We start from the raw sequence: 25613 nt of genomic DNA, 5'->3' as shown, positions 1-25613 counted from the left end.
GCGGGACACAGGTAGGCGTGAGGAGGCGCAGATAGTCCGGCGGGTTCGCGCTGCAGACGCAGCCGCTGTGGACGCTTCCAAACGATCCTGAATCCCTTCTATACAAACGCTGCCGTGTTGAGCAGGTGGGATGGCGTCAAATTAACCACTTCATGTCTATGTAACTGAAATTCGGGCCTGATTCAAGTATCCACCATCTGATACTTGAATCAGGCCCGAATTTCAGTTACATAGACATGAAGTGGTTAATTTGGAGAAGTAATTGCAAAAGCGGAAATACTGTAGGTGGAAGCTTTCTGAAGACTATGGTAAAATTGAGGTTTCAGTGAGATAATGGTCTGGCAGACTGCTACAAATTCTAGACCATGCTGACATTAAGAGGATATTATAATAGAAGATCCCTCTAGGTAAGAAAACAGCCCTTTAAAAATACACCTTGTGTGAGCAATGCTGACTTGTGCTGTAGTGGTAGAACACACCGAATAGAAACGGTTTCTTTCTGGAATAACTGTACGACCAGAGAGAGGGTTTCAGTGTTCAAATGACAATGATATCTGTTAGTTTGGATTATACAGTATATATGCCCTGTATTTGTGTAAATTAGATGTATTTAAGAAGAAGTATGTTCTGCTAGCTAAGCCCGCTTAAAGCAAAAGCATCAAAGGCTAGTCTGCTACCTTGTGATTGCCTCTGTGTGTCTGCATGTGCGATTGCCTCTGTGTTTCTGCATGTGTGATAGCCTCTGTGTCTCTGCATGTGTGAAAAAGAAAGAGAAGTAGTTTCACTGGCTGCCAGCAGATGGCAGTATTTCGGTTACACACGGACACTAGACATAATTATTTCCTATCATTGCTAATTATCTTTAAAGGGCCACTGGGGCAACTTAATGATGATCAGTCACCTGGCAATGCCATGGCAAAGTTACGTTTATACACACTAGAGGATATAGTAACAGATATCAGAAAGGGCTATAGTTTTTACAATATCTTCTAGTGCAGTGGTTCCCAACCTGGGGTACTAGTACCCCTGGGGGTACTCTGCAGACCAGTTGGGGGTACTTGAAAATATTATTGGTAATGGCGGACGATGAAAAGGTCTTTTGATGGCTGAAGAAGACCCATTTCCAGTGGCGTAACTATCGTCCCGCAGCCCCCGCGGTGGCGGGGAGGCGCTGAGGGTATGTGGGCGCCGGGGGGGCTGCGGGATGATAGTTGCCTTCTGCCGCCGTACCGTGCACCACCGGGTCCCAGCTCTCCCGAGTCCCGGCAGCCGCAGCGCTGTTCTAGTACAAAAAGGTGACACTTGGAAAATGGCTGCCCCCATACCGCAGACAGTTTTTCGTCTGCAGTATGGGGGCAGCCATTTTCCAAGTGTCACTTTTACATTAGCAGCAGTAACGGGAGAGCCGCCCGGGACCCGGCGCAGACGGATGCGGCCAGCCGGCCAGAGGTAACGCACACACGCGCACACACACACAAACACACACACAAACACGTTACACATACATACAAACACACACACACACACACAGAAACACAACCCCCCCCTCCCGACCGCCGTACCACGGCTCCCCTCCGCTCCGTTTTTTTTACAGGGGGGGCGCCTCCTGACTTGTCGGCAGGGGGGCGCCGAAAAACTAGTTACGCCGCTGCCCATTTCCATGGAGACAAACCATGTTGTGTCATATGCCTGACCAGCAATCCACTGGGAGCTTCCCATGCTGCCCTCAGACATCAGCCTTCATCTGCCCAACACTGACAAAGGTGGAGGAAGCAGCGGCATTAATCCTACTGGTGTTAGTGGGAATCCTGGAGATAGTACACAACCAGTGTCTAGACACAGAAGGGCACGATTCCTTGCTGTATACTACTCCTTAATATAAGGACATGCATAAGGATCCGCATACCGCTAAGTACTGTCCATATTTCAAAATGAGAGGAGGGGGTACTTATCAATGAAAAACCTAATCAAGGGGTACGGGAGAGAAAAAAGGTTGGGAACCACTGTTCTAGTGTGTACATTGACTATCGTTAACGATGCGCATCCCCTCGCTTTGTTAATGACCCCTGCCATCTTCGGAACATGTTGGTCAATTTGACTATATGACCAATGACCTGCATGTTCAGCGGACCCTGAAGACATCACTGAGTGTATAATAGAGCATTTTCTACAACTAATTTATATAGTTTAAGACTAGAATACAAAAACCTTAGTGTCTCAGAGTGCGCTAAGAAATTACACAGAATTAAAAAATATAATGTACTTAATAAAAAAACATTCAATACATTTAGTAATATATGATTTTCAGTATTTGAACTTCCAGAGGATGTAGCAGGCCAAACGCGTTTCATCACCGGGATGACGTAATCAGGGGCAAAGGAAGCAGTTTGTAACAGAACAGATTTATGCTGTAAATTATACATCAGTATAAATTAAACAATCCAGTAAAAAGATTCATACATACAAAAACATTCACAAAAGAGCATAATGCGGGTGGAGAACAGGATTTACTCTGAGGGTCTCTCGGAAGTGGTATCTCACATCAAATTTATGATGCGAACATCTGTATGAAATACATATTTTATATACTTTTTATTGTATGAAATAAAAACTTTTTACTGTTTTAATTGTGTGCATATATACAGTTTTGGTGAAACTGCCATCAGCTCACCTCTACACTTTCTTTCTCTCTCTATGTTTTCCCTATACCTCTATTAACAGCGAGGTATTTAGAGCTGCTGCTAACCCCACAGCGCAGACAGGGTCACAACCCCCCATCCTTAGAAATATATATATATATCTATATATATCTATATATATATACACACTAAACCATTTTCAGCGATAGTGTTAGGACCTGCAGAAAAGTGGGGTCCCGTGAAGGGGGCTACAGGCTTAAATGCATTGATCAATTCATGAACCAAATCTCCACTATTTAATATCAGTTAACTTAGTGTGTGCAGAGCCCCTACAATGTCTATATATATATATAATTTATTTATTTATTTATTTTTAAGAAAGAAGGGATACACAGAAGGGCGCACCAGATGAGTAAAAATATTTTCTTTATATAACTTAATGAGAACATATGCTCACATACATGAAAAAACTTTAAACAGCTTGCCAGCTAGCTATCAGCATCACCGCTTGGGATTTAGTCTCCAGACTTCTGCATCAGCTCTAGAGCGGTGTACACACGCTTCGATTTCTCACTGTTTCTGATTCGATTTTGCTTATAGAAGCAAAATCGAATCCACATTGAATGGTTTATAGGAGACTTTCGATCTGCATTCGATTCGATGCGCGCTCCCGTTTTCTCAAAATCGAACAGAAAAATCTACTGTGCAGCCAAGGAAATATCGAATTCGATCCAGTAAATTGAATGTGTACAATGTACCATGAATGTAAACCGAATTCGATATCGAAATCAATATCTAATGCAAAAGTACAGTACTAATGCCAAAATTGAATGGGAAGATCTAATGCCAGATCTAATAGAAAATCAAATCTAACATCGTATCTAAATCAAAACGAAGTGTGTGTACATAGCTTAAGATGGATCACGTAAGCAGCAGTTCACACCGACTCCCCCTGAAAAAGTCCTTGATTAGATGAAACACGTTGGGCGTGGCCTTACACTGTTAGGTTAACTGAAGCCCTGTGTCGCTAGCCCCCCGGGAACTGGAGATATCGCCAGACAAAGTTAGAATGATTTCCACATAGGATAACATGGGACCCGATAATTCTGACCCTCACCCAGTTCCGACGGCTGCCATTTCACACAGCGGCATCACAGTAACTCGTGGTTGATCTCATTCGAACCCAAATAGCTGGGCCTTCAATTTGATAACAGGCAAGTCCATATGGGTCAATTGGTTCCGGAGATATTGTGGGTAAACAGAGTTTTTTTATTTCTGAAATGTAATTTCATGGCTGTTCATGTTCTTTGAGGGCAGATTACTCCGGAACCAAGCTGTTTCGCGGGACCAAAATCATTTGAAGCCCACTTAAAATTGCTTCAATATGATATTGGTCTTATGTAAATGGGTCAGTTGGTTCCAAAGATATAGCCGGTTAAACAAGATAGCTGGTTAAAGGGAGGGGAGGGGGTGGTTTTCTCTCCCCCTCACACCAGAAAATGTAGGGACTAGGCTGGTGTAAAAGGGACCAAACCGGGAATGTCCCTGCATGATCCTGGGACAATATTCCCTAGTAAATCTCTGCATTTTCTGGTGTGGAAGGGGTATTATTTCAAATAGCCGGGACCTGCAGTGCTCTGAATACAGCCGGGCAGCCCCCCGCTCTCTGCCTGGCTGTCACTTCTGCCTGGCAGTGGCTGTCCCCTAGTTACCGCAAGCATGTATTCCCCCTTGGCAATGAGCATGGAACCCCTGGCAATGAGTATGGAACCCCTGGCAATGAGCATGGAACCTTCGGAAATGAGCATGTAGGTAAGCAGCACTTATGTAGCATAATTTTTAATAGGCATTATGGTGTTTGGCATAATACATAATAGACATTATGCTGTATGGCTTAACATGTAATGGGCATTATGTTGTAAACGTTTAATGCGCGCCTTTGGCGCGCAATATCCCTGTTTATGAAGCATATTGTGAATTTTGATTTAATCACTGTGGCATTATGTGAATTTCGGCATCTATTCGTGTGGCATTATGTGAATTTTGGCTCAATCCATGAGGCATTATGGGAAATTTGGCACAATCCATGTGCATTATGTGAATTGTGGCTCATTCCATTTGGCATCATGTGTAAGGGGGTCTAGTATTTTGTTGCATAATGTGTAGAAGTTGCCCCCTTTTGAGTGGCCACACCCCCTTTTCCAGAGCGCGCCTTTGGTGCGCGCACAACTACATCCTTTACTTTTGACGCCAAGTTGGGCCTGTGTACTTTAAACACCAGGGCCTATTTTTAATCCCATTCCCACCCTCTCTCTGCTCTCCTCTCTCTCGCCGCTCCCTTAGCATGTACACTGGCACCACTAACACCCTCCCCCTCCCAAACCCTCTCCTATCATGGTGCCCCCCTGTCATTTTCTCCTGGATCCGCCCCTGAGTGTCATCACCCTCTGCAACCCCACCAGAATGCCTCATTACCCCCAACATGCTGAGCTGGCTGCCTCTTCCCAGCTTAATACAACCTTCCCCAGTTGTACATGTTTCTGAACTTATAGGATGAAGAAACACGTATTAATTGCTGCCGAGAATCCTGTAACCTCTTACTGTACTAGCTTCCTCATCCTCTGCTTTCAGTAACTCCTGACATCTGCTCTTCCCCCTGAAAGTGCTGCGCTGTGTGGGAACAGAAGCAACCAGCAGGGTGAATGACAGTTACAATTATTATGACATAGCTTCACCTACACATTCAAGAGCATTCCAGTCATGCAATCACGAGAAAATGACTGTAACAAAACATAGGGGTAAAAAAAGTTAAAAAAAGTAAATGTTTTGGATATATAAAAAAAATCAATAATTATATACCCCCCTACTTTAGAAACAAGGGAATAGGGACCCCCACACCCGAAATATAGGGTGTGGCCTATCAGCAAGGGGGTGTGGCCTATGAAGTGCATCACTCCCCCAAGACCACACACCCATTTGATGCTGTGGGGGCATAACCAGCAGCTCTGTGAGTTGCTGGCCTAGCGCCAGCCCCTCTGTCTCCAGGAATAGATGCTTTTACACATGCGGGCAGCCTCTATTCACCAATGCTGGACCCGGGTGGGATGTGTGACCAAAAAAACAGGACGGTTATCCCTGAACGATGGCGAAAACAAGAATCAAGTGATATGTGATACAGAGGGGGACTAGCCACCTGGAAAGATCCCCTGTGGACCCCCGCTCATATCCACATCCAGTGTCATAGGATGACAGAGCCTAGAGGACCATGACACCAGCATGCTCCTGGTCACTAAGGCAGGCTGCATAGTACAGCTGCTTTGTATCAGAGGCTTTTAGGCCCATACGCACCGGGTGATTTTGAGCTGAAACTAACTCAGTTTTTGTCATTTGAGCTTTCAGCTCAAAAGCCGCCTTGTGTGTATGCAGGGTTGTCATCAGAAATTGTGGGGCCCAGGACTGACAAAATAGGAACCCCCCCCACATCCCCTCTCGATGTATAGTAATGATTGTTATTTGTATTACCTTCTTAATCACCACACCAGCCCATGGGGCAGTGCAAGGGCAGACCGGGGGTGGCTGGGCTGCACGTGCACTGCCTGAGCCCGTCACTGTGCAGCTCCTCTCTCCAGTGAGTCCAGGAAGGCTCATGACTAAGTGAGACAGGTGTACAGTGCAGGCTCCTCATCTGTGTCATGCGGCGTGACGTCATTACACCATGCCGTGCGGTGGGGGCTTCCTATGTGGAGGGCTCCCGGCTCATAGGCAAACGCAGGGGGGGGGGGGGGGGGGGGGGTTCCAGTTGCCCAGAAACCCCCCTCCTCCTGGCAAGTGCCTTAAATAATGGCAATAACACTGGTATATAATATGATCAGTAGAGCTGCCAGCACATCATGCAGTGTAAGGGACAGAGCAGAGCTGCTGCACATGACCAGTATACTAGCTTCTACCACATTTACTGTATGTGTAGATCTGTGCCCTCCAACATCACAATGGACCAGAGAGTAGCTACCAGGAGGAAGAGACAGGAGCCTTATAATGAAGTGGGAGATTGTGAGCTTAGAAAGTGCAGTACTGGTTCTATTATGTTTGTGTATTTATTTATTATATGTTTAACCTTTTCCTGACCACTTATCTTATTTAAATGTTTGAAACAGCCTCTAGAATAGACCTAGGGTAGCCAACCCTAGTCCTTGAGAGCTCCCAACAGTGCATGTTTTGCAGGTCTCCTCACAGAATCACAAGTGAGCTAATTATCTCCATCTGTGTATCTTTTAAAATGTGTCAGTGATTAATGAGTGCAGCTGTGCAGCAGCTAGGTTGTCTGGAAAATGTGAACTGTTGGTAGCTCTCGAGGACTAGGGTTGGCTACCATTGCTATAGACCATCTGTACTGTTAAATATTAATTATTTTCAGGGCTGTTACCACTCCCCCAGACTCCCGTACTTACTCTAATGTGCTGCAGAGTGGGAGAATTTGGATTACACGTTTGCCAGCTCAGCTTCCTGCAGGTGTGACTGTGCCGCAATGAACTTGGAGCCACCCCATGGGGCTCTGTATACAGCCTGTCCGGGCTGCACATAACTCAGCGCCAGTGTAGACAAGCCGGGGGGGGGGGTTGCTGGGGATAGAGCTGCCCGAGCCCTACCCTTGTCAGAGCAGCGGGGCCTGGGACAGTTGGCCCCATAGCACCCCTCTGTCAGCGGCCCTCTGTGTATGGCCCCGGCGACAAGCAGTGAGGCCCTCGTCTGCTGCTATGGAATATGTGGTTAGGACGGATAGTCCAATTCTAACGCTTCATGAAATTGTTACCAGTTAAATGCTGTTGCCTGGTTTAGGAAGAGGAGGAGGTGGGGTGTTCGCCTTTTAAGTCTGTTATTTTGAAGTACTTCCGCTTTTAAGCAACCATTGTGGTATTAGGTGTTATATGCAGTAGGATTCCGAGAAGGGGTCTGAACAAATGCTTGTACTGTATGCATCTGACAATACACAGTTAAGGTCTGCAATTACCATAATCCACGAGAACATTACGGATAATGAAATACATATCCTGTTCCAAGATAAAGAGGTTCTTGTAATACAATATGAACAATGCAAGTCTACATTTAACAAGAACATTGAGATAGGGTGTATCATTATTTGCCAAAACAATTTTGTGACCCTGTACAGACTCACTAAGGGGCGCATTAATCAAGATCGCATTTACAATGCGATCTGGGCGAAATATTACCGCCCAGGATCGCATTGTAAAATGCGATCATATCACTGGGATGTATCACCTGGCAGGGCAAAGGGACAGTGCTCTGAAAGGAGCCTGTCCCTGTGATACCCAGAGCTGGAAGCCGGGGGGTCTGTGCATGCGCGGTTACTCACTGACCCCCCCCCCACACGACCCCGCTGACCGCACTGCGATATGCACCCATAGGCTACAATGGGCTATCGCCATATCAGAATGGCGATAGCCCAGGGGTGCGAAGCCGGGCTGCCCGATGTTGATACATCGGGCAGCTTCGCATCCCCCATAGAAACCTATGGGGGGTGAGGCCGGCGGCGCTGCAAGGGGGATCGCAGCGGGGATCGGAGATTCCTGCTGCGGTCCCCCTTTAACCCCTTCCCGACATTTGACGTACATGTACGTCATGGTCGGGAGGTACTTCCCGACACATGACGTACATGTACGTCATGGCTTTAAACTGTTACCGCGTCTATAGACGCGGTGACAGTTTGGAGATGTCTGCTGTCCCTGACAGCAGACATCCCCCCTCGCCGCCCAGGGGGGGCAGGGATGCCCCCCCCGGTCGGCGATCGCTGCGATTGGCTGTTCAAAAGTGAACAGCCAATTGCAGCGTTTTCTGTGTTACCGGCGGCTAAGCCGCTCGGTAACACAGAGATCGGTGCTGTTAAGTACAGCACCGATCACCACCGATCGGCAGCCCACCCTCCCACCCACCCGGCAGCCTCCCTCCCACCCAGCCAGCAGCCGCAGCGCCAGCCCCCCTCCCACCCCCCCGCCAGCCGCAGCACAGCAGCAGAAACGTTTATGAATTATAATTGAAATTATATGGGATGAAATGAACTATATATATATATATATATATATATATGTGTGTGTATATATATATATATATATATATATATATATATATACATATATATATATATGTGTGTGTATATATATATATATATACACACATATATATATATATATACACACACATATATATATATATATATATATACAGTGATCGGTGCTGTTAAGTACAGCACCGATCACCACCGATCGCCAGCCCCCCCCTCCCACCCGGCAGCCCCCCCTCCCACCCACCCGGCTGCCGCAGCGCCAGCACCCCTCCCACCCCCCCACCAGCCGCAGCGCCAGCCCCCCTCCCAAAGCTGGTGAGCAAAATGGGGGGGGGGTTCCACTGTATTGGTGCTTCGGGGGTCTTGCTAATGCGACATAGCACCCACCATTCATTCCACCACCAAATATCACTCCTTCACTTCTGAGTCCTGCCATGCACCCAAATGGTATTTTTTGGTCACATATGAGGCATTGCCGTACTCGGGAGAAATTGGGCACAGATTTTGGGGTGCTTTGTCTCCTTCATTCCTTGCGAAAATGAAAAATTTTGAGCCAGAACTGCATTTTTGTGTAAAAAATTACATTTTTTTACACAAAAATGCAGATCTGGCTCAAAATTTTTCATTTTTGCAAGGAATGAAGGAGACAAAGCACCCCAAAATCTGTGCCCCAATTTCTCCCGAGTATTGCAATGCCTCACATGTGACCAAAAAATACCAGTTGGGTGCATGGCAGGACTCAGAAGGGAAGGAGTGATATTTGGATTTTGCAGCACAGATTCTGGTTGAATGACCCCTGAAGCACCCATACAGTGGAACCCCCCAACAAGTGACCCCATTTTGCAAACTACACCCTTCAGGGAATTCATCAGGGGGTATAGTGTACATTTCAAACCCCCAGGGGTTTCACCAATTTTGATACAACTGAGCTGTGAAAATGAAAAATTAAATTTTTTCATTTTCACAGCCCAGTTGTATCAAAATTGGTGAAACCCCTGGGGGTTTGAAATGTACACTATACCCCTAAATGAATTCCCTGAAGGGTGTAGTTTGCAAAATGGGGTCACTTGTGGGGGAGGTTCCTAACTTTTAGCATCTTATGGTGCCTAGAAACCTACATGGTGCCTAAAATATAATCTCATAAAAAGGAGGCTCCAAAATCAAGTAGGTGCTCCTTCTATTATGAAGCCTGTGGTTTGGTCAACGTGCACACTAGGGCCACATATAGGATATTTATGAAAACAAAAGAATTGGGGGAATCAATTTTTAGTCACATTTCTCTAGTAAAATGTACTGTGTTCCTTAGAAAAATGTATTAAAATTGCAAATCTGCAAAAAAAATGAAATTTTGAAATTTCACCTACACTTTGTTTTAATTCCTGTGAAACACCTAAAGGGTTAACAAACTTCCAAAATGCTGTTTTGAATACTGTGAGGGGTGCAGTTTTTGAAATGGCATCATTTATGGGGGTGTCTCACATACAAGTCCCTCAAAGTCTCATCAGAACTGAACTGGTCTCTAAAAAAATCAGTGTTTGAAATTTTCTTGAAAATTTGAGAATTTGCTATTCATATTTTAAGCCTCCTAGTGTCCAAAAAATTTAAAAGGAAGTTGAAATAATGATGGCAACATAAAGTAGACATATGGTCTATGTTAGTTATTAACTATTTTGAGTGGTATGATTATTTGTCTCACAAGCAGAAAATTTAACATTTTGCAAATTGCTAAATTTTCCATTTTTTTGCGACATTTTGGTATTTTTCACAAAAAAACACAGACTGTATCGACCCAAATTTACCACTAACTTGAAGTACAATGTGTCACGAGAAAACAATCTCAAAATCACTGGGATAAGTAAAAGCAAAAAAAAGTTATCCCCACATGTCAGATTTGAAAAAAAGGGCTCTGTCAGGAAGGCAAAAACATGCTGTGTCAGAAAGGGGTTAATACATTTCAGTGATACTTAATATTTGCGGTTAACCCCCGAAAACTGATGTTTTCGGGGATTTAGCCGCAAATATTGCTTGATAAATGGGCCCCTAAAACCACTTTTCAAAACGGAGCTGCCAAAGTGTCTGTAATTATTAACAATATATATTGTACTAAATCAGTGTGAAGAGGGGGTTTCCCATTATCTTAGAATTGCCGGTTGATGGTCGCCGACCATCGAATGATGTGGAATGAGCACGCATAGCTAAGGGACTCTCAGGTATATATATATATATCTCTTATATATTTAGCCAGATCTGTCACTCATCCCCTGTTTATATAACGCACCCGCCCAGCGGGATACACAAACCCGCCCTCCCAGGGAAAAGTGTTCTATGTGTATAACGTTCTACCCACCCCCTTGACATCACCTCCCCCCGCCCAGCCAGGGCTACAGTACACGCCCACCATCCACCATTACTCCACAGCCACCATCCACCATTACTCCAGCACCCCCCCCTCTGCCAGCAAACCCCCTCCTCGACACCCGCAACCCCCCTCCCACGATTCGCGGGACCCCCGCGCCCCCCATTCCGCGAATTGCGGGACCCCGGCGCCCCCCCCCTCCCGCGATTCGTGGGACCCCGCTACCTCCTGCGAATCGCGGCACCCTCACGCCCTCCCGTGATTCGCGGGTGACCCCCCTGCAGCGATTCGCAGCACCCACCGCGACCCCCCCTCCTGCGAATAACGGCACCCCCGTGACAACCCCCCCTCCTGCGATTCACAAGACCCCCGTGACCCCCCTCCCGTGATTTGCGGGCCCCCCACGACCCCCCTCCCGCGATTCGCAGCACCCCCCCGCGCCCCCCCCCTCCAGCGATTCACAGCACCCCCGAGCCACCCTCCCGCGATTCGCGGCCCCCCTCCCACGATTCGCGGCACCCCCGCAATTCACGGCAGCCCCTCCCGCGATTTGCCGTGAACCCCACCATGATTCGCTGCGCCCCCCTCCCGCGATTTGCAAACCCCTGACCCCTCCTGGGATTAACGGCACCCCCCTCCTGTGATTTGCGCCCCCCCCCGCGAACCCCCCTCCCGAGATTCTAGCGCCCCCCCCTCCCGCGATTTGTGCCCCCCCCAAATTTGCAGATCCCACCCCCTCCCACGATTCACGGCGCCCGCTCCCGCGATTTGCAGACCCCCCTCACGATTTGCGACCCCCCTCCCGCGATTCGAGGCACCCCTGCGCCCCCTCCCGCAATTCGCCGCGCCCCCTCCCGCGATTTGCAAACCCCAGCCCCCTCCCTTGATTCACGGCACCCCCCTCCTGCGATTTGCGGCCCCCCGCGACCCCCCCTGCCGCGATTCCCGCCCCCTCTCGTGATTCTATCCCCCCTGCGCCCCACTCCCGCGATTCGTGCCCCCCTCCCCGCCCCCGGAATTTGCGGACATAAACTTCCTGGGTAATCTGTTCTTCTTCAATAACTTTATTAAACAATCACCAAATTCACAGGCTCTTGAATATACTTGTGCCTATGCAGCCCTCTTTCTATCTAACAGCAAAAAAAATGAAAAAAATCTAATCTCCCTGTTGCTCCTGTGATACCCGATGCAGGAAATTGATACTGCGACACAGAAGCTCACTTTACAGCACCAGAACTCACAGCAGCAGGGAGCCCTCACTCAAGCACCGAACTCCAGGGGGTTACTCTAGCCGCCACCCATTCGCAGTGTGTGTTCGCATGCACTGGCTGCGAATAAATGTTTTACATAAACATTCATTCGCAGCCTGTGGGTGAACACCCCCATCATTTGATGGTCACCGACGCATATGCACGCATATCTAAGTGACTCTCAGGTCAGGGAAGTGGGCGGGCAGCTGACATCCGGTGATAATAGCTGCCCGTCCTCGGCACCAATGCCACGGACCGATTACCATGGGAACGGCCAGCGTTTACATGGGAACGACTATCCGCCGCCACCCCTGGCCGCAGCCTTGGATGCATGCACCAGAAAATAGCAATGGACCAGGCTGCTGCCGCTGCTTTGACTACACAGCCGGGCAGCGCACAGACTGCTCTCTCTGCCCGGCTGTCATTTTATTAAATTGTGTGCGTCCGGCTGCTCCCCCTTGACAACGAACAATTCCCTCCCCCTTGACAACGAGCATTTTCTCCCCCCCCCCCCCTTGGCAACGAGGAATCCCCCCCCCCCTTTGCAATCAGCATTTAATTCCCCCTTAGCAACGTGCCCTGCACTCCCTCTTGGCAACAAGCATGAAGCCTAAGCCTCCTTGGCATCAAACATAAGCCCCTGGCATCAAGAAAGAACCCTCTCGCAATGAGCATGTAGGTAAGCAGCATTTATTACATAATATTTAATCGGCATTATGTTTTTTTATATTGTATGTAATGGGCATCATGATGTGTGGCACAATGTGCAATTGGCATTACAGAGTTTACTAAAATGTGTAATGGGCATTATGATGTGTGGTATAATGTGTAATACCACACCCCTTTTTTGATGACACGCCCATTTCCATGAGGCCATGCCCCCTTTCTGAATGTGTACCGATTTCTGCCCTTCAAATGTTGGAGGGTATGCTGATAATACACAAGTACCGATGCCAATTCCCGTGCGAATGTTCTGGTCCGTCTGAACAACCCCCTCCAATCCCTGGTGTAAGGGAGTATAATCAGCGTTGCAGGGCGGTGCTGGAGGCATATGAATACCCTGATTTAGCTGCAGAGTAGCATCACAAGGACAGATCTATATCGCTATCATTTATAAATCTGGGCAATGTAATCACTTGTGGATTGAGCCAATATCACAGCACATCAGCATCGGAGCATGCAGATGGCAAATCGGCCCATGAACACTCTCTCCGTACTAAACTACATGTAGGTGCCTCTGCCCAGTTAGGAGGCTGTTACAATTGTAATCGGATCATCCCCCTGGCTCATCCTCTGTCCTATCAGAAGATTTGGAAGTACATATCAATCGTTACCCAAGGTGTAATGCCTGATGTCACAAATGGGCGTGCATTTACATATGCCAGTCAAGTTTAGGCTGCCGATGGCTGACATCACTTCAGCAAGAGTACATCTGCATATATACAGTATATATGGTCCATCACTTGTGCTGCTGACATAACGCTGCTACACACTTACCGCTGCACCCATGATGCATCAGCCGTTTCATTGAACAGCTGATAAATTCGCCAGTGTCACGTTTCGTGAAGCACCAGCTGGAGTGTAACGGAGGCTGGGTGCTTTGATGTAGGGCTGTTGCATTAACGACAGAAGGGAGTGAAGCAATTGAATAAAGTAAACCTTAATTAATGAAGATACTGCGGTACAGAATATGAATGATGACACAATAATAAAACTGTAGTTTCTGATAAATGATAAAGTCAATAATATACAATGCTTATTGAAGAGCTTTGGAGATGATTGAATTGAATAATTGAATAACTGCAAGATTGGATGATTGAGCGATTGGAAGAAAGATTAGATGATTGGTTGAAGAATTGGATGATTGGAAGAAGGATTGGATGGTTGAAGAAGGATTGCATGATGAAGTCTGAATGAATCTGTGCTGAGTAGGATCGTAGCTGCAGAACCAGGGATGACCACAGAGAATAACCGTCAGGAATGAGGGAGAAGATATTACCCCTTTGGAGGGTTAACCTTGTCCTATCCGTATAGGCGGCAGCGGGTTCCGTGATGATATGGTACAGGCAGTGAAACAATCAGCAGGAGACTTGAAGAAGACTTCACCACAGGGCCGGTGCTAGGGTGTTTGGCGCCCTCCTGCAAACTTTAAATTTGCGCCCCTCATACTTTACGAAGGGACGCGCACACCGAAAAAAATATGTGTGGTCTCACAAGGAAGGGGCATGGCCACACAATAGTACTCCCAATTCAAATTATTATGACACAGAGTAGCACAATCTTATTCTCATTACACAGCACCAGAGCTGTAACTGTGCCAGAAATGGAAATGTGACCCCCACCACCACCACAGAGAAAACAGGGAGTGCGCGCCGAAGGCGCACGCCCAAAAATGTAGGGACATGGCCACATTGCAGTACCAATAACACCGTTATTACACATTATGCCACATGCCGTAATGCCCATTCCAAATTATGCTTCACAGTAATGCCAATTACAAATTATGCCACACATTGTGATGCACCTTACACATTATGCTATGTGCAATGCGCCAAGTACTCTTGCTTACACACAATGTCACCAGTAGTGCCCCTTAAACAATGGCCCAGTAGTGCCCATCGCAGTATGCCCCCAGTACTGCTGTGTAATCCAGTCCAGTCTAGCGCTGAGCCCATCAGAGCCTGCATAGGCGTGGAATTGATTTTCAAATATGACACAAGCTCATGAGCCAATCGGAGCTCCAGGTTTGAAAGCCAATCAATAACTGCAGCTGCCGGACCACAAGCTCTGATAGTAGTGGCGACTGGCAGATGGTGGTGAGTGGTGCTTTCAGATGGTATACCCACAGTGCAGGTGGGCAGGGAACCACTGGCACACACCGATTTATGGCCCTGTACAGCACCTAGTGCCTCTTATTCACATTACACTTAACAGTAGTGCCCCTTACACAAAATGTCCACAGTAGTAGCGCTGCTTTTACATATAATGCCCACACATACATAATGTCCACAGTAGTGGGGCCGCTTACACATAATGCCCACTGTTGGCCACAATAGTAGCATTGCTTATACATAATGCCCACTGTTGCCCTCATTAGTAGCGATGATTATAGGTAACGCCCACACCATTTGCCGACAGTAGTAGCACTGTGTTACGCTCACACCAGTTGCCGACAGTAGTAGCACTGTGTAATGCTCACACCAGTTGCCGACAGTAGTAGCACTGTGTAACGCTCACACCAGTTGCCGACAGTAGTAGCACTGTGTAACGCTCACACCAGTTGCCGACAGTAGTAGCACTGGGTAACGCTCACACCAGTTGCCGACAGTAGTAGCACTGTGTAACGCTCACATCAGTTGCCGACAGTAGTAGCACTGTGTAACGCTCACACCAGTTGCCGACAGTAGTAGCACTGGGTAAGGCTCACACCAGTTGCCGACAGTAGTAGCACTGTGTAACGCTCACATCAGTTGCCGACAGTAGTAGCACTATGTCATACCTCCCAACTTTGGCACTTCAGCCGGCGGGACGCTGCTTCTGCGCGCCGGAGGCGTCCCGAAAATTTCGGGGGCGTGGCCTAATTTGGGGGCGTGGCCTATACTCGCGGCTCTTCCGCGAGGCCACTCCCCCATTTTGCCGCTATGGAGGCATGACCCAGAGTCTCTGTGAGCCTCTAGCCATGCCCCCAGCCCCCTGGCTGCGGGAATAGACGCTGTGCGCAAGCGCACAGTGTTTATTCCCCGCTGCTTAGCAGCTGACGGGGGGACTCCCAACAGCCCCCCCACACCGCGGGACACTGCCGCCCGCGGGTGGGACAGCGGGACTGGCCCTGACAATCGGGACTGTCCCGATAAAATCGGGACTGTTGGGAGGTATGCTATGTAACTCCCACACCAGTTGCCAACAGTAATAGCACAGTGTAACACCCACAACATTTGCCGGCAGCAGTAGCACTGCCGGGGGCATAGAAGTCAGTTGATGCAGTGCTCTGTGTATCTGAGAGGGAGCTGATGCTGCTACTTGTCAGTGTTCTGGAGGACAAGGAGTGTTTCTGTAGAGGACAAGGAATTTTTTAATTTTTTTTGTAAGAGGAGTGCAGGGACACATATATTATAATAATACAGCCAGAAATGCTGTGCTGGCCGACTGCACACTATATCTATATATATATATATATATATATATATATATATATATATATATATATATATATATATATATATATATATACAGTATATATATATATATATATATATATATATATATATATATATATATATATATATATATATATATATATATATATGGTTTGGGGGACACCAAAATTATATTGCCTCTGGGTGGCTGGGATGATGCACAGCCTGCCCCCTCCATTAGTGGTCAGTTACCTTCTTACTGGCACTCAGCACCTCCAGTCAGGGCCGTCTTAACATTAGGAAGGGCCCCTGGGCAACCTAGTTCACTGGACCCCCCCCCCCCCAAATTAGTTTGCCCAGGAGCCCACAGTCACCTCCCCAACCCTCACCTCTCTGGCTCCGTGCGGCAGCCAGTCAGCTTCTGGCGGCCGGGGATCCGATCATCTTCGCTGGGGATCCGGTCAGCGGGATCAGGGCAGCGGCGGTAGCTAGGAGCCTGCCCTGAAGTGGCAAAGCGCTATTAACTGGCGGGGCGGGAAGCGCTGTTGCATTTGAAAAGACTGGCCAGACGCTGATTGGCTGAATTCAGCCAATCAGCGTTCGGCCAGTCTTTTCAAATGCAGCAGCGCTTCCCGCCCCACCGGCAAATAGCGCTAATGGGAAAGATGGTGGCCGGGTGGCGGGGATCCGACCATCCTCGCTGGGGAAGGGGATCAGGGCGGCGGTGGCGGTAGCTAGGAGCCCGAAGCGGCGAAACACTATTTGTCGGCGGGGGCGGGAAGCGCTGTTGAATTTGAAAAGACTGGCCGGATGCTGATTGGCTGAATTAAGCCAATCAGCATTCAGCCAGTCATTTTAAATGCAGCAGCGCTTCTCGCCCCCCCTGCCGGCAAATAGCGCTTCGCCGCTTCGGGCTCCTAGCTACCGCCACCGATGCCCTGATCCCCCTGCCGGATCACCCAGTGAGGGTGATCAGAACCCCGGCACACGGACCCCCGAAATTAAATTCACTGCTAGCTAGGAGGTGAAGCGCTATTTGCCGGCGGGGTGGGAAGCGCTGTTGCCTTTTCAAAGACTGGCCGGATGCTGATTTTCTGAATTCAGCCAATCAGCGTCCGGCCAGTCTATTCAAATGCAACAGCGCTTCCCGCCCCGCCGGCAAATAGAGCTTCGCCGAATCAGGCTTCTAGCTACCGCCACCGCCCTGATCCCCCTGCCCGGATCCCCCAGCGAAAGGTAAGCGGATTCCCGGACCCCGGCCACCATCTTTCCCATTGGGCTGGGCCGGGGGCCCCTAGGTCCTAGGGCCCCCGGGCAACTGCCCATCGTGCCCAATGGGAAAGACGGCACTGCCTCCAGTCTCCATTGCGTCTGCTGCAAGTGCAAGGAGTCACTTCCTGCACCTGCTTCTTCCTGGCTGACCAATCTGACACAAGCAGGCAGCAGAGGCTCACGGTAGTACACTCAGCGCTCCGCTGTGCTGTCTGTGTGGGCGCGATGAGCCCTCAGACGGCGCCGCTGCCTGTCATATTTTGACAGGTGCCGGCTGCGGCACCCGGCAGTAGTATCAAAGGAAGTTGGTGGGCTGTCGGGACTCGGGGCGCCTCTCAGGGCCTGCGCCTACCTGCTTTGCAGGCTGTGCTGAGCAGGTAGCGCCGGCCCTGCTTCACCAAAGGCGCAAGAACTGTAGTAGCAACTACAGACAGCCAGGGAGGATCAATGATGCGTTGGGGTAGACATCAATGTACTGACTGTCGGTCTTGCCCGGCAAGTCAGTATTTGAAGGGTGAGCTGCGCGGTAATTGGTTGCCACTTGACATCACTGAATGGAGCCGCACAGCATAGGCTGAAGGATCCCAAAAGATGGCCGCCGCCAGAGGTGGCGACGGAAACCAGCCGGCGGTGATTGTACGCAGAGGCACTGCAGCCGGCGAGTCCAGCCAGAGGCCTGACCTGACATAGATCTATCATGGCGGCTCATGTCTCACGCTACCCAGAGCCCGCCTGGCACAGGATCACACACCACCGCTGTCACCCGGCGGTGACAGCATGCACTCTACCAGCATGGGAACCAGCAGTGGAGGTGAGCGCCAGGGCAGGAGATGACCTGTCAGAGGTCTTTGGGCTAGGGACAGCACAGAGGGACCGGGTAGCTGACATGGTGGTCGTGACAGCCAGTGTGTACTGAGCATTATTTTGCAAGGCTGCCTGCCAAACAGCTAACATCATGACTGTAACAAAATCACAGACCACATTGCGGAACAGTAGAAACGTGCAGATTAATCGCAGACTCACACCCTGCGGAAATGATCTAATATACAGTAGGAGAGGGAACAACTGGCCAATTTTAGCCTCTCTCGCGTCATAGGCTGGGATCAAACATATGATGCAAGTATCGCTGTCGTAGTTATACATATTTAAGCTGCCAACAGAGTATTTGATTAATGTCAAAAATTAATTTACAGCCCAGTAATAGCCAACAATGGGGCGGATGTAATAAGCTTGGTAAAGTAGAAGGTGATAACGCACCAGCCAATCAGCCGTGTTTGAAAAATGACTTTGATCACTTTACCAGGATGAATCGGCCCCGGTGTGTGCGGATACACTCACTGCCCACAATCAGAAGATACCATTTATTATCATTAGTAAGATAAATTAAGTTTTTATAATTCATTATATTACAATATAATGAATTATAAAAACCATTTCCACTGTAGAACTTTCCATCCACACCCTAGTACCATAGGCGAATCTAGAATTATGGTAATGGGTGGTTCCAGATGTAGACAGAACAGCTAGAGGGACCTTTGCGCGGCGTAGCCGCGTGCCAAAAAAGGGGGTGTGGCCACACATTATGCGTAATGCCCCCACATACCGCCACTTGTAGCGTCCCTTAAGCAATGCCCCCAAAAGTGCCACTTACTGTAAATTTTTATATGAGCCTTCGCTGCTGCTGCAGGGAGAGATGGAGAGCGGTGCAGCTGCTTCTATGGGGAGAGGAGCAGAGCGCAGCGCAGAGCACGCTCCCCCTCCCCTCCTGGTGTCCCCTCTATCCGAGTGGACATTTGAAATATTGTGCGCGCTGTTGTTGTGCGTGACGTCGGGGGAGCATGCCGGGCATTGGCACCACATGATTAAAGGGGGGGCGGGCTGAGGTGAAAGCGGGGAGAATAATTGGAGCACAAGCTGCAGGGGTCATTGACAGCTGGGCAGAGAGCAGGGGCTGCCCGGATGTATTCAGAGCACTGCAGGTCACGGCTGTTTGAAATAATACCCCTTTCACAACAGAAAATGCAGGGATTTACCCGGGAATATGGTCCCAGGATCATGCAGGGACATTCCCAGGCTGACCCCTTATACACCAGCCTAGTCCCTGCATTTTCTGGTGTGAGGGGGAGAGACAACCACTCCCCTCTCCCTTTAACCAACCAGCTATATCTTCGGAACCGACTGACCCATTTACATGAGACCAGTATCATATTGAAGAACTTTTGAGTTGGCTTCGAATGATTTTGGTCCCGTGAAACTGGGCTGTTTGGTTCCAGAGAAATCTGCCCTCAAAGAACACAAACAGTCATGAAATTTCATTTAAGAAAAAAAAAAAAAAAAAAAAAACGGTTTAACCTCAATATCCCTGGAACCAATTAACCCATATGGATCCAGCCTGGTATCAGATTGAAGGCCCAGCGATTTGGGTTCGACTGAGATCAACCTCAAGCTTCAGTGATGCCAAAGGGGGAACTGGCAGTCGTTGAACTGGGTGGGGGTCGGAATTAGCAGGTCCCATGTTATCCTATAGGGAAAACGTTCCAGCTCTGCCTGGCAGTATCTCCGGTTCCCAGGGGGCTAGAGACACGGGGCTGGGCTCTTTGGAAAGCCCCAGCCCTCAGCTACAAAATAGGGTAATGGGTGGTCCTGTGCACCCCCGGACCACCCCCTAGATTCGCCTATGCCTAGTACAGGTAGGAGGAGGGACACTCCATTCAAACGGACGCTGACATCACAAGTTTCCCAAGTCTCCCTCCCCCCATCTGTAGTGGATGTTAGGAAAAGCTGGCAATGCTGGGGTAATGGCATATCGTGTCCATCTACATTTCCCCAATAGTGCTCCCCCGCTTCCCCTTTTTGGGTCAAATTTGAACCACTTATTTTTAGACTTCTACACAACTTCCTATTCTTCATACTTGGAACATGCAATGACCGATCCACTGTCCTTTTTCTTTTGCACCTTTAACATTTCTTTTTGTACTTTTGATTTTATTTGACATCTGAAACAGATTACAATGTTATAAGTAATTATGGCTATAACATTACAAATACTCTGTAGTACTGCTATTACTGCAGCTTGTTGCCTCTAGTCAGTGTACTGTAGGGGCCGGCAGTGTCCCGCGGTGGTGGTGGTGGTGGTGGGGGGGCACGCAGAGGGGAGAAGAGCAGGGAAGCTTCCTGTCTCCCTGCCCACTCCCTCCTCTCACCCCTTCTGCGATAGCAGCCAGTGGAGCTAAGGACATTTCCAATTACGCTGAGCCTCATCCTCCTGAGTGCACGCTGCCCAAGTGCCCTCACGCTGTGCTCTTAGCAGCACAATTGCTACCAGGGCAGTAGAGGGCCTAGCCGTGCAACCAGGGCAGTAGAGGGCCTAGCCGGGCACAGGTATTTATCTGGAGGCGTGGCCTAATCACAAGCAGCATGGCCATATACCTTTAATATTAAATACAGAAAAAAAAAATGTACCTTAATGGTCTTCATGGCCACAGTGCACCCCAGTGGACAGCAGCATCTGCTGGGTTGAGGAGAAGAGTTGTTGCAGCCTCCTCTTCCAGGTAATGCGGTGAGGAGCAGGGCCCCACTGCCAGGCCCGGGCAATGGCTAACCTGCAAAAGAATTCGGGTCGAAACGCGTCGTTGTGGTGCAGCAGAGTTCTCCTTATACCTTACTACACACTCTGGGTCTTATTAGAGAGAGATACCCGGGTTAAACATCATTTTTTCCATTTGGTCAAGTAACACGTAGTGTGTTCATGTTACATTGGTTTGGTTTTCATTGATACATTTTTAGGTCACTATGAACCATTAACCTTTTTGCAATTCACACAGTCTGGTTTAAATTAATTGTATTTTTTTTAAATTCAAAATGGTCTACATTGAATGTTGAATGATGTTAATGTTCTTGTTTTAAAGTGGCGCACCACTGGATCTGCTACTAGCGCTAGGGCGGTTGAGCTTGACTAGAAGTTAAGCCGTGTACAATAGGGGCTGATATCGCTGGGAATATGGTCGCTGGCGACCATATTGCCAGTGATGGGAGTGTGCTAAATAGGGGGCCCTTACAAACATTTGCTATGGGGCCTACGAATATCAAGTTACACCCCTGCTGGTGGTAGAACCTTTTAAAGATACCTTGATGGGTCTTCTCATGCCATTTGTGTGTAAGCATTAAAGTGAGCCATTGCGCCTATCCAAAAGATCACAAGGTGACCCTTCTATTAAAGATCCGACACACCTTCACAGTTTCATAGACTTTTGTTGGCATCGCTTTTGTGAAATAATTATTTTACAGACATACAGTACTACACTGATTATTTTACATGTTTGGAAATATCCATTGAGACGCAGAGAATCAGATCGGTGACATTTCCTGAGGACTAATGATCTGCCATTCCATCTGGTATTATATAGTATATTGTATATTCCATTTGAGAATTGCTGAAGCATTCCAGTATACAGTAGTTCCCTACCTTCACTTATTATACAATAGCACCACCCAGTGGTCGGCTATAATGTTACAACCAGTGCACAGCTGCACTTCATTTCCTCGAGCCATTGTACAAGACTGACACCTGGTTGTAATGACCTAGATCTTTGCGGCTATGGTATAACTCGCCAACAGTCAGGATTTCAACCGTGGTTTCTCTGACATCAGAATCCTGACGGTCGGTAGCCGACATGAATAGCACTAGTAAGAGGCTTATGGGTAGAGGAAGGGATTAGAAGAAACTTCTCCAGCAGAATTATGGAGAACCGCTGGAAACCAGAGGCCACCGGGAGTCGGTAAATCTTTGCTGGGTCAGCAGGATGAAATGCCGACATTCTAACATATAAACATTTCATCACTGTCTGCATGATGTCAGCATCGACTGTATTACCGTGTGGACATTCTCATGTCCACTTGACAAACATTGACTGTCGACATATCGTACCCAACTCCTGCAAGGGTTGGTCTGCTTTGGCCAATTGATGCAATGGCCACACTGTGGTGGCTGTGAACACAGAGGCACTGTCACAGCCACCACCATACTGACCCCCCCCCCCTCTCCCAGACCTGGCCACCGCCAACAGCCGCACCCCCCCCCTGGCGGCAGGTGCATCAACCATACCCCCTTATTCTGTCCACCACGCCCCCCTGAAAATAAACAAATTATACTCACCAGCAGCAGGGGAGAGGGGACCTGGAATACTGGGACAGGGGAACTGGGGTATAGGTGACAGGAGGGGAGAGCCAAACTGGGTCTTCCAGAAGCAGAAGTTAATTGACAGGGGCTGCTGTGATTGGACAGCAGCTGGATCTGCTGTCCAATCACAGCAGCCCCTGTCAATGAAGCACTGCTAAAAGTGCTGATTCTGCCTTTATTTTTAATCAGCTTTTTTAGTCCATGGCTTAAAATCTGGGGTGCAGGACCCCAAAACTCCATTGCAACATTAGGTTTTCACGTTTCTACTGTAGTGGAACAAGTTTTCAACTAATGCTTTGTACACAATGCTGTAAGGACAGTAAGTCTTTCTGTTCTCCAGGTAGGCTTCATACTCTGGGCCTAATTCAGGTTGGCTTGCTAAAGCAAAATCTCTCTCTCTAATGGACAAAAGCATGCAGCACTGCAGGTGGGGCTGATGCAACAGGTGCAGAGGGAATTGAGTTCAAACTGCTATCTAAATTGCAGTGTAAAAAAAAAAAAAAAAAAAGTACGAGGAAGTATTTTCAGTAAAAAAAATGTAACCTTGCAACCAAGTGACTAATTCTGGTTGGTTTGCAAAAACAAACTCCTTTAATGAACAAAACCATGTGCACTGCAGGTGGGGTGGATGTAACATGTCCAGAAAGAGTTAGATTTGGGTGGGGTGTGTTCAAACAGAAATCTATATTGTAGCGTAAAAATAAAGCAGCCAGTATTTACCCTGCACAGAATAAAAAAAAAAAACCTCACAAATCGAATTATCTCTGCACATGTTAAGGTGCCCATACACTAGTAAGAGTTATCTGCAGATCTGGCTGGTTGGAACAAAAACATGGTTATGGATGAGTGACAGTGTCAGTTTTCCAGCATTTCCAAGCAAATAATCAACTGTCAATTGCTCTCATCCATAACCAGGTTTTTGTTCCAACCAGACAGATCTGCAGATAAATATGTGTGTCTATGGCTACCTTTACATCTGCCCCCCTGCAGTGCACATGGTTTTGTCCATTAAAAGGAGTTTGCTTTTAAAAAGCAACCTGAATCACCCCCTATTCCAATATGTCTTCTGAGCTCTCTATTGAACATGGGCAATCTTTCTCATACCTCCCAACTTTGAAGCTCCCGGAGGCGGGACACAGCTGATTAAATATTTCTGTGAGCCTCTAGCCATGCCCCCAGCCCCCTGGCTGCGGGAATAGATGCTGTGCGCATGCGCACAGCGTTTATTCCCCGCTGCCTAGCAGCCGACATGGGGGACTCCCTGATAATCGGGACTGTCCCGCTAAAATCAGGACTGTTGGGAGGTATGTTATCTGTACCGTGTAGCATGGGCCTCAGTTCTGCAGCATGGCCGTGGTTAAGTCGTACAGTATCTGTGCATTGTAGGACATAGTCAGTGCAAGGCACTGGGGGGGGGCTCCCCATTGTGCAATCAGGTCAGAATTCCCCCCATTGAGCGTACACACTAAGCGATATTACAAATGTTATTGCTCAGAAAGGTCAAAATGAATGATATTGTTTATAATATCGCTTAGCATGTATGGGGGCCAGAATATTTACTTATACTCACTCAACTACTATTTAAAATATTTAACACAAAAAAAAAAAAAGTCACTACTATTTAAGAAACATATGATGCAATCTGGAATAAACTACAGAGAAGAATCTAAATTCTGACGTATAGATCCAGTTGACAAATAGGCAAATTCATGCAAAAATAGTACAGCATATACAATGTAACCAATAAAGTCAAACGCAACTTATACCAAGCGCCCAGTTTGAAAGACTTTATCACCTTCGGGCCAGTCCCTTGTCCTTCCTTAACGACTGGTAACTCTTGTATAAGGCTTTGTATACACAGGTATTTATCTTGAACATTCTGAAAGGTTGACCTCTTGTACAATACTATTAGGGATTATCACTAAGTACATAGTACTCTATGCTACAGGAAAGCTTTTAAAATTAAACACTTTCATTTCTTATGATACACAGATTAGTGTGACATATCCGTGTATCAGAAGAAATGATGCACGCGTGTGTCCTGCTACAGCAAGATCATAATGCAAATGCTTCGGTGTCTGAGCCCGTAGACTAGGGATGGCCATCGAGGATTCAAAACCATCGATGGTTTATGGCCTATGTCAACAAGGATTTCCCTCCATCGATGGATGGAGTGCCGGGACATGGAGTGTAGCTCCGGCCAGACACCCGCAAAGCCCCGCCAATGTGTTTTGATCGGCCCACAGGCCAATCAGTCAAGCATAATGGATGACTATCGATCATCAACTATCTCATAGTTTTACACTATCGATGGTCAGTTGCACTTTTGCCATCAATGGCAAAGACAACGATGGCCATCCCTACCGTAGACTTCAGTAGGCGGCAGATGCATGCCAACTACCACGGAAGTGAATGCATAATGGCAATGTAAATCTCGCTCAGCTGCGACTCATGTGCTGCATAGCGTATACAGATGTAGCCATGTTCAGAGGCGGAATTACCATTGGTGCAGCAGGTGCAGTGCACCGGGGCCTCTGGGGACTAAGGCCCACTGCTGCCCCTGTCACCCACTTATTTTTCCTGCCACACACTGCCTCCCCCTGTCACCCACTGCCGTGTTGCATATTGTGAACTTGGGTTGGGGTGGAGGAGGGGTGCCCATTATATTTTTACAGCCGGGCACACAACAGACCAGTTCGGCC

At 48.0% G+C, this 25613-nt stretch overlaps 1 protein-coding gene across 2 annotated transcripts in view; it reads left to right on the top strand.

Moving 5' to 3' along the window:
• Positions 1–338: 338 nt before the first annotated feature.
• Positions 339–25613, top strand: part of LOC146041803 (galactoside alpha-(1,2)-fucosyltransferase 2-like) — a 37881-nt gene continuing 12606 nt past the window's right edge. The window contains exon 1 of one of the 2 annotated variants that reach the window (XM_083161697.1): positions 339–407. The gene's annotated coding sequence lies outside the window, so the exon portion shown is untranslated. The remainder of the gene's footprint in view (positions 408–25613) is intronic. The other variant, XM_083161699.1, reaches the window with a different exon arrangement.

Source organism: Crinia signifera, chromosome 19 (assembly GCF_055691185.1).
Source record: "Crinia signifera chromosome 19, ASM5569118v1, whole genome shotgun sequence".
Lineage (NCBI taxonomy): Eukaryota > Metazoa > Chordata > Amphibia > Anura > Myobatrachidae > Crinia > Crinia signifera.
Note: the sequence above shows the minus strand (reverse complement) of the source record. Positions and strands in the feature narration are given on the sequence as shown.